Source organism: Chrysochloris asiatica, unplaced genomic scaffold (assembly GCF_000296735.1).
Source record: "Chrysochloris asiatica unplaced genomic scaffold, ChrAsi1.0 scaffold00163, whole genome shotgun sequence".
In the NCBI taxonomy this organism is placed as follows: domain Eukaryota; kingdom Metazoa; phylum Chordata; class Mammalia; order Afrosoricida; family Chrysochloridae; genus Chrysochloris; species Chrysochloris asiatica.
Window position 1 is genome coordinate 6517191 of NW_006408681.1, and position 8972 is coordinate 6526162.

At 38.3% G+C, this 8972-nt stretch overlaps 1 protein-coding gene and 1 pseudogene across 2 annotated transcripts in view; one reads left to right on the plus strand and one right to left on the minus strand.

Annotated features, from left to right (window-relative positions):
• GRM5 (glutamate receptor, metabotropic 5) overlaps positions 1-8972 on the plus strand; it is a 677550-nt gene that overhangs the window by 280773 nt on the left and 387805 nt on the right. The gene's annotated exons all lie outside the window — the stretch shown is intronic.
• Positions 7218-7686, minus strand: LOC102823011 (annotated as a pseudogene).

The window sequence follows — 8972 nt, forward strand, 5'->3', positions numbered from 1 at the left end:
AAGTTATTCCTCTTCATGTTTTCTAACATGAATCTTAGGCCTTCTTCAGATATTTTATCCTTTTTTTCTGTTTGTTCTTCTATCTTAGTGGTATTGAGAGATTTGTCTTCCAGATCACTGGTTCTACTTCCATCTTTTCTATTCTACTCCTTTGCCCTTTCAGAGTTTTGTCTATTTCTGATATTCTATTATTGATCATTTGGACCTCTTTTTGGAGGTTTTGAATTGTTTCCAATGCTGTATCTATCTTATTTGATTGTTCCTGTAGTGCTTTCTTCCTTATTTTTCTCAAAAATAAAGACTTCTTCCTTATTTTTCTCAACTCCATTGTAAAGTGTTTTGAAACATTTTATAATGATATTTCTGAATTCCTTCTCAGGCATTTCCAAGGCCAGCCCTCCTTCCAAAAGGTAGTCTAGGTCTCCATCTAGGTCATTTGTCTTAGACATTTTATCTTGTTTCTGGACATGTGCTGATATGGTCATCTGATTTTGCTTCTTGGGCAAGTTTAATGTTTATCTGCGGCCTTATTACTTAATTGAGTGTGTGTTTTGGTATTTTTTATGCTTTCTGATTGCTTCCAGGTAGATGTGATTAAGATGTGGGCTTCCCTTTTCACTCTTCTTATTGCTTAACTCAGAGTAATTTTCACAGGTATTGTCTGCCTCCCTGGTGTATGGCAGTTGGTATTGGTTCTTGCCTTGATTTCGGTGCTTTATAGAGTGTTATTGTAACCTGACTATATGTCAGTAATTTCTGTCTCTTCCTGGGTAATATAGGGAGAAAAAGAGTCTCCCAAATGTAAAATGGTTAGCATCAAACAGCAACAGCAAAAAGCAAACAAGAAAAAAAAAACAAAAAAACAAAATTTTGATACTGTAGTCTATAATCTATGATCGCAGAAAAGGGACAGGAGAGAGAGAAGAAAAAAAAAATCTGTAGCCTAATATGAGTATGACTTTGATGGCCTCTTTCAACATCTTACCTTCAAAGCCACCTGATAAATATTATGTTGCCAGTGTTGGTTGTTATGGTGTACCTCAGAATTTAATTTAATTTTCAACCTGTTTTGTTTTTAAATTCTCTTTCCCTCTCCACACCCCTTGTTCTGGTCTTTTCACTATTGAAAAACAGTTCAGCTCTGGCTCTTGGGCTGAGAGTATCTGTGTGCATGCATGGCAGAAAAATCCACCAGTGCTGGAGGTGGGGGCTGTCCACTAGCTCAGGCACCACCATCTAATCACCAGAATGAAGGTACACAAGCAGTGGGGGCCCATTGAACAGATACCAAAAATAAAAAGAAGAAGAAGAAGAAATCAGAACAAAGCAAAACCGAAAATGTGTATTGTCTACCTTTGCCTTGAGGTTCCCGTGTGGTTATTATTCCATGGTGGTTCTGCTTCTCTGCTTGGTCTTGCCATTTGGTCTCACCCAAATTGTCTACTCCAGGCCGCTGAGCCTGGCAGATTTAAAAATACACGATTTCTTGCTTCTGATATAAGTTCCATTAGCTATAAGCTTTCAAACTTTTTAAAGATTCCTCCCTATGTGGTTCAGAGTTTTGGGTCTCTGCCCTGAACCCTCTTCACCTGGTATTCAGTAGTATTGCTGATGGATAATGTGTCTGCACCTCTGCCCTATCCACCATCAAGTCCCCGTCTGTTGATCAATATTATTTTTATTCTTTCATAATTTTACTGCAGATGATCAGGGCCACAATAACCAAATGGTAGGTCAGTGGATGAAAGCTGAGGTTCCTTCCAGATATAAATGAACAAACCTGGGAGATAAACCTAGAGAAACAGAGAAGACAGAATATTCTCACAAGTACTGTGATCAGTAATAGAGCAGGGTTGGGCTTACACAGTGTGTAATGTGACTTACACAGTGTGAATATGGGAGAAGTGAAAGCTGAGCCCCTCCCTACCTAGGGCTGGTCCTGGGGTTAAGAGGTGTACACTTAGGCAGAAAGTGTTTGAAAATTTGCCTTTATCAATATGCCTGGTAGACAGTTAGAGAAAAAAAGAAAGAATCCCAGTGAGATGGATTGGCCAAGTGGCAGCATCGATGGACTCCAGCGTGGCAACAGTAGTGAGGTTGGCCCAGGACCAGGGAGTGTTTCGTTCTGCTGTGCATAAGGTCGCTATGGGTCGGTACCGACTCATTGGCACCTAACAACAACAACTACTTTCTTTCTGACCATTCAAGAAAATTTCTAAAATAGAAAAACAGAAAATTGCCATTGAGTTAATTTTGACTCACGGTAAGAATAGAACTGTGCTCCCTAGGTTTTTCAATCACTGATTTTGTGAAAGGCAACCACCAACATTTTATTCTGTGGGGCCTCTGGGTAGGTTTGAACCACCAACCTTTCAATTAGTCATCAGACCCTTAGTTAGCCATTTGTGTCACACAGGGACTCTTTTCATAAGACTCTTTTCAAAACAAAACCCAACCCACCTGTGTTAAGTCCATTCTGACTCATATCGACCCTATCAGACTGAGTAGAACTCTCTGTTAGCTCTCCCAGGCTGTAAATCTTTACAGAAGCAGACAACCACAGTTTTCTGTATGACTGGTATGTTCAAACCATGACTTCCCACGTAGCAGCCAAATGCTTTAACCACTGTGCACCAGTGATCATTCCTAAGATAAGAGGAGCTTAAAAGTGAGTTTATGAGCATTCTTTTTTTTAAGAAACAGGAGGTAAGGTATTTATCCTGTGTTTTCATTTTCCTCTTGTTGATGATTTACTCTCAGAAACTTTGAACAGCTCTTTTCAGCTGGATTCTCAGGACAGATACTTAATTATCTCGTTGTTTATGGCCATTTTAACACTGATGTAGAGGCCTTTTGTAGAACTGAGCCAAACCCATCGGATCATTACCTTCACTGACAAAATTCCTAACTTCCGTGATGTGTATTTCAGGCAGAGTCCTCCATTTGTGTCTATTTCTAAAATGAGATCTTACAAGTCTAAATAAAGAAAATTTTGTCTTCCTTGTATGAGGCTACATTGTCTAGTGCCCCAAGTAAAAGAACTATTGCCAGAACCAATGTTGGTGCTTCTGAGGTATAAGGTAGTGTGTTTTTGATATAATAGGAAAATGAATTGTGCTGACTAATTTTATATTGACTCAATTTTAAGATTGGTTTCTCATCACTTAAAAAAGGAATTATGTGATCTGTAGTAATTTACCTGAATTCACTTAGATTATTAATTAAGGCAGAAATAATCTTTTCTCCGTTTTTAATAGGAATAAGTGACAAATCATAGCATCATTATTAGCAACATATATTCTCACTTCATGCTTTTTCTTTTGAAAAATGACCATTCAGATATTGAATTTAATAAGGCATTGGCAAAAATATGCCTAGATATTATTTGGACTGGTAGAAAATATGGATTTAGAAGAATTCACAAGTAAATGTGCATTTAAATGAATCAATTGCTTAGAGAATATTTATATATTTCTCAATCTGAAGAGATAACTTCATGGATGTATCTACTGTATGAAACAAATACTAAAAGATGTGGCTTTCTGCTCCAATAAAGATTTATTGCCTCAGAAAATCCGACAGGGATTCTATGAGTCAGAATCAATTGATGACATCAAGTTTCAGAGTTTTACCTAAATTATGTTAGCATATTTGTATAGATAGCTCTTTGCAACTGAAAAAATATTTTCATATTTTGGTACATTTGCTCTGTCTCAAAGAGGTAAAACATAGTGTTAAATGATTTACCCAAGGTCAGAACCTCAGAAATAATGTAGTAAGGCCTTAAATCTAATCATTTTAATTCCAGGATCTATTCTTTTTCTACTCTATTAAGGTTCTCTTTCTTCTCTGAAGTAATTGTATTAGTGATTTGTTGAAATGGAAATATTGCTTATCAAATTTGCCCTTCACACAAAACTGGAAAACAAATGCAATGACAGAATCAAATTTAGAAGATAACAAATATGAAAAGAATCCCTGTGTGACACAAATGGCTAACTAAGGGCCTGATGACTAACTGAAAGGTTGGTGGTTCAAACCTACCCAGAGGCACCACAGAATAAAATGCTGGTGGTTGTCTTTCACAAAACCAGTCACTGAAAACCCTAGGGAGCACACTTCTATTCTTTCCATGAGTCAGACAAAAACTGGTTTATAAATATGAAATTAAATTGTAGAAATTTAAAAAGAGATAAATGTAAAGCACCAACCCCACCACCATAGAATTAATTCCACCTCAGCAGCCCTATCAGTCAGAGAAGAAGTGTTCCTTAAGAACTTCCAAGGCTGTGATCGTTCTGAACACACGCTGCCATATTGTTCTCCCACAGAGTGGCTGTGGGGTTGGAACTGCCCACCCTTCAGTTAGCAGCCAATCAATTTAACCTCTTTACCACCAGAGCTTCTTAGAACTAAGCAAACATATTACACATTTTCATTTGTGTGAAATCATGTGTGTCTCTCTTGCAAATAACAAAACCAGTCTGAGGTCTTTCAGATATTTAGACTAATATAAACCCAGTAAGGTTTCAAGCATAGAGCTGGCTTTTTAAATTAGCTTTGATTTTTTCTTTTATTTATGAATTATAGAATATTGAAGTGATGTAGATGATTGTAGAGTAAGTTAAACTCAAGCTCTTTGTAAAATGATATATGAAATGTACTGATTAAAGTTTCTCTATAAATCTATAGGAATCTCTGGGTGTTGCAAATGGTGAATAAGTTCAGCTGCTAACCAAAAGGCTGATATTCACCCAAAGGCACCCCAGATGAAAGATCTGCTGATCTGCTTCTGAAAAATGCATCCAATGAGAACCCTACAGAGCACAGCTCTACACTGATACACAGAGGGTCTTCATCAGTAAGAGTTGACTTGATGCCAACTGGTTTTACCAACAAGTTCAGGGGATGGAAACATGAATAAAATAGTATTAACTAGTTGTAGGAATACATGACTATGTAATAGAAACACAGGGTCTCTGTAAGTTGGAACAGACTCGAAAGCACTTAACAACCTCGACAACATAGCACTGGATCGCTAACTGCAAGATTGATAATTCAAACACACCACTTGCTCCTCAGAAACTCTATATGTGGTTGCTATGAGTCAGAATTGACTTGATAGCACACCACCACCACCACCACAACAACAACACACCCAATTAAAACAACCTCTATAATAGAGATACATAGGAAAGGAGGACGAATGGAAATGGTAAACACAGAGAGGAAGTAGAAAGTGTTGTTACACTGTGGGGCTTACAATTAATGTCACAAATCAGAATGTGTATGAAATGTTGAACGAAAACTAAATTTGCTCTGTAAACTTGCACCCAAATTACAATGAAAATGTTTAAAATAAAAATACTAGTAAAATGAGATCTATAGCATCTTTCACTTAATTAGAACAAAAATCAAATGTAAGCTTATAGAATTGGAGATGAGAATGAAGAGATGAGACAAGCAGTTCAGATTTTACCAGCATTTAGGTAATAACGGATATGAAAGATCAGTGAAAAAGCATAGGCTGAGATTGAGGGGCCTTGGATACAAGTCATTTTCCAGCTGTGAAGCCATCTTCAAAACACTTGAAATAATCAGTGTTTCCATTTCCCCAAATGCAAAACTGAGGGTTTAAAAACTAAGTTCCATGTTTCTGTTCTAAGTTCAAAAGGTGTATTTTAATTCCTGGAGCTAAAAGTCCTTATTGTTGAACATGAGTTGTTGTTTATTTTTTGGTGGGGGGTCAAAATTAATTGTGCCTTTGATTATCAAGAGGCTCTTTTCCTCCCTTTATAAACTGTTCAAGAGAGACAAAGAGTGAGCCGATTTGTATCAACAATAAGATCTTGTTGATTAAAATAATGTTAAGATAATATACCACATTGAAAACCATCTTTCCCCATACTGGCCACCTTAAGTAAAAAAATAAAATAAAAAATTTGTTGGTAAAGTCTAAGGTCAATTTTTATTTCTTAAAAAAAAAAAAAAAGACAGTCAAACAATATAAAACACATTGAAAGGATATCACTGAGTGAGCTTCAAATGGAGGGTGTCTTTCTGCAAAGCCTGTGAGTCCAAAGTGGGAGAGGGAAGGTCATCTTGTTCCTGGGCTGGCCGGCTCAGCAGGCACGACGCCAACTCAAGAACAATGTCATCTAAAGCTGGGTCTTGCCAGTTCCAAGCCCAAAAAGGACCGAGATATGTCATGGGGGTGTGGGAGTGAGGGGCTGTGGTCAGGCTGCTGCTCAGAAGAGGTGCAGTGCAAGCTCCGTGGCGCCTTCAGATGGAGCTCAGTGACAGATGCACGTGGGGTCTCTCGTGGATGTTCTGGCTTTAGCTTCATCTGCAATAGCCAGCTGATCTTCCAAAAAGGGCGGGGATGAGGAGGGCTGACCTTGGGCCTGAGAAGCCTTTTTGATCATTTCAGGGTCTTCCAGATGTTGGGCCCACCCCTCCTGCACTACAGACCTGTTACTGTGGACTTCTCTCAGCAGGAGAATACCAAAGCTGAGGATGTGGGTAGCAGGTCAACCACCACACAGGCAAAGGATTTGCCCATTTAATCAACATTAGCGCCATGTTTTACATAAGAGCTAGGCTTCCCTTTTTTCAACTTAAAAAAAAAAGTGTGTGTTTGCTTTTTATTATTATTTTTTTAAAGGATGCTATTTATACAATGTAGAGTCGCCAAGGCAGTGCAGCGTGTTAGAAGAGCCAACCCAAATGCTACTGGTTTCTCTTCTTTTTTGCAAAGGAGACAGGCGTGGATCTGGGGAAGTAACCAGGTGGAAACTATATACTGAAGGCAAGAAAAGTGGAATTTGTGAGGGTAGGGAAGAAGGTGAGCCACCACCATTTTTCTCCCCAACTTCTGAAAAATTAAACAAAACCCACAATCATACAGACTAATGAACGTCAGGTGGAGAGTTTGGATAATATGGAGAAGAAAGGAAACACTGTTCTTGGAAAATGAGTCGAAGCAGTGATTTTTAAAACAAAGAAAGCAGAATTATAACATAGTAAAAATTTAATCATTTGTTTACAGGTTGCCTAGACCACTTTTGAGTAAGAAAACTGTAGAAAGTTAGTAGTGGCCACAAGCAGATGCCAGGCAGTGGTACTCGTCAGTTCTCTACAGAGTCCTGTTTGCTGGGGTATCTGAATGCACTGCTGGTGCCTCTGTTCACACTTGTTGAATCGTTCGTGACAGATTATTAGTGGACAGGTCTCTTTTCCCCATATTTCTTTGTAAACTCTTCAGCATTATTACAGAATTTTTTATGGTCCTTAGAGTATTCTTCAGCTAGGTTAGCCTGGAGTGGGTGTTTGGGCTGGGGGTTGTTTACCAGGGCTAAGAGGGACTGGATTACTTGGTCAGCTTAGGTTGCTGGTTTCCAGTTTTCAGCACTAATTAATTACTGGCAGGCAAACTTGACCTTTTTCATCAATGTTTGAGTGATAGACCTTTGTTTTAAATGTGATCTTCAGTGGTTTGAACGGGTACTCTGCTGGAAAGTTGATTTAGATTCTGAAGGCTCCCTTATCATATGGAGGGTGGTCAGGAACAATAAGCCCTTGCCAAGTCAATAAATTAGCTTCATCAACTTGGATGTTATGGAAGTTTTTCATCCCACATTTGTAGATTTCTTCAAGCTCCTTCATCAGCCTCCTGCTGGCTGCCATCTTGGATCTGATGCTGCTGCTGTCCCTAGTAAATTTTTTAATATCAAATAATTTAATATCTCTAGATTTAAGCTGCCTAATCTCTATAATGAATGCATTAGAAAAGATCCTCGAGAGCTTCAACATTCTATAATTTTAAGATTTTTATTCATACATAATTGAGTAGCTCTCACCAATATGCTTTTGGTAGTTGATTTATCACGTACAATTATCTCAAGTTTGTGGGGGCTCCTCAGAACCTCATCATTGAAATGGGTTTTCCTGCTGAGCTAACTGCAATATATATGGATATTGGAACAATTTCTCTTTGATATTTATGGAATTGTTATTGAAGAATAGTAGTTTTTTTGCCGAAAATGGTTCATATTGTATGTAGGTTATCATAATATTATACCCTTCAGACTTATAAAACATGAAACTTCTGAAGCAAGGGAAATTAACTTCACATTCCTCTTGTTACTATTAAAGACAGTAACATTAGCAATATCACTAAAGTGGTCCAGGGTGTACTCATTTAATGTGAGTCTTATATAACTGACCTAATTCTCCCCCTACACGTTGAAGAACAGTCTTTCTTCAGGAAAATATCATGTGTTTCTTGGCCGTTATCTCTGATATGTGTTGCAAATGTGTAGCACTGGACTGTGATGTTTTTAGTATGTTGTATTATGGACTGGCAGAGGAACAAACACACTTATGCTGGAAAGGTATAGTCAGAATGCTCCTAAGAAGCAAGGAAGATCAGACTTTGTCTTATACACTTTGAGCATGTTATTAGGAGGAACTAGTCCCTGGAGTAGGACATCATGCTTGGCAAAGAAGAAGGTCAGCAAGAAAGAGAAAGACTCTTAATGAGATGGATGGACACAATAGTTGCCACAATGGACTCAAATGTTGGAACAATTATGAGGATGGCAGACCACCATGTTTTATTCTGTTGTTCATATGGTTACCATGAAGTAGAACTAACGCAGTGGCGCTTAACAAGAACAATAATCACCTCTGGAAAAGGACAGACATTGGGTGTTGTAGAGTAGAATATGATGATAAATGAAAGGAAATCACTACTGTTTTCCTGTTGTGTGCGTTATAAGAGATGGTTTCAAAAAGTTTTTTCCAGGAACATTTTGAAACCCTCTAAGGAGCTCTGGTAGCGTAGTGGTTATGCATTGGGCTGCAAACCTCAGCATCAGCAGTTCAAAACTACCAGCTGTTCCGCGGGAGAAAGATGAGGCTTTCTGCTCCCGTAAAGATTTACAGCCTCGGAAACCCTGTACAGGGTTGCT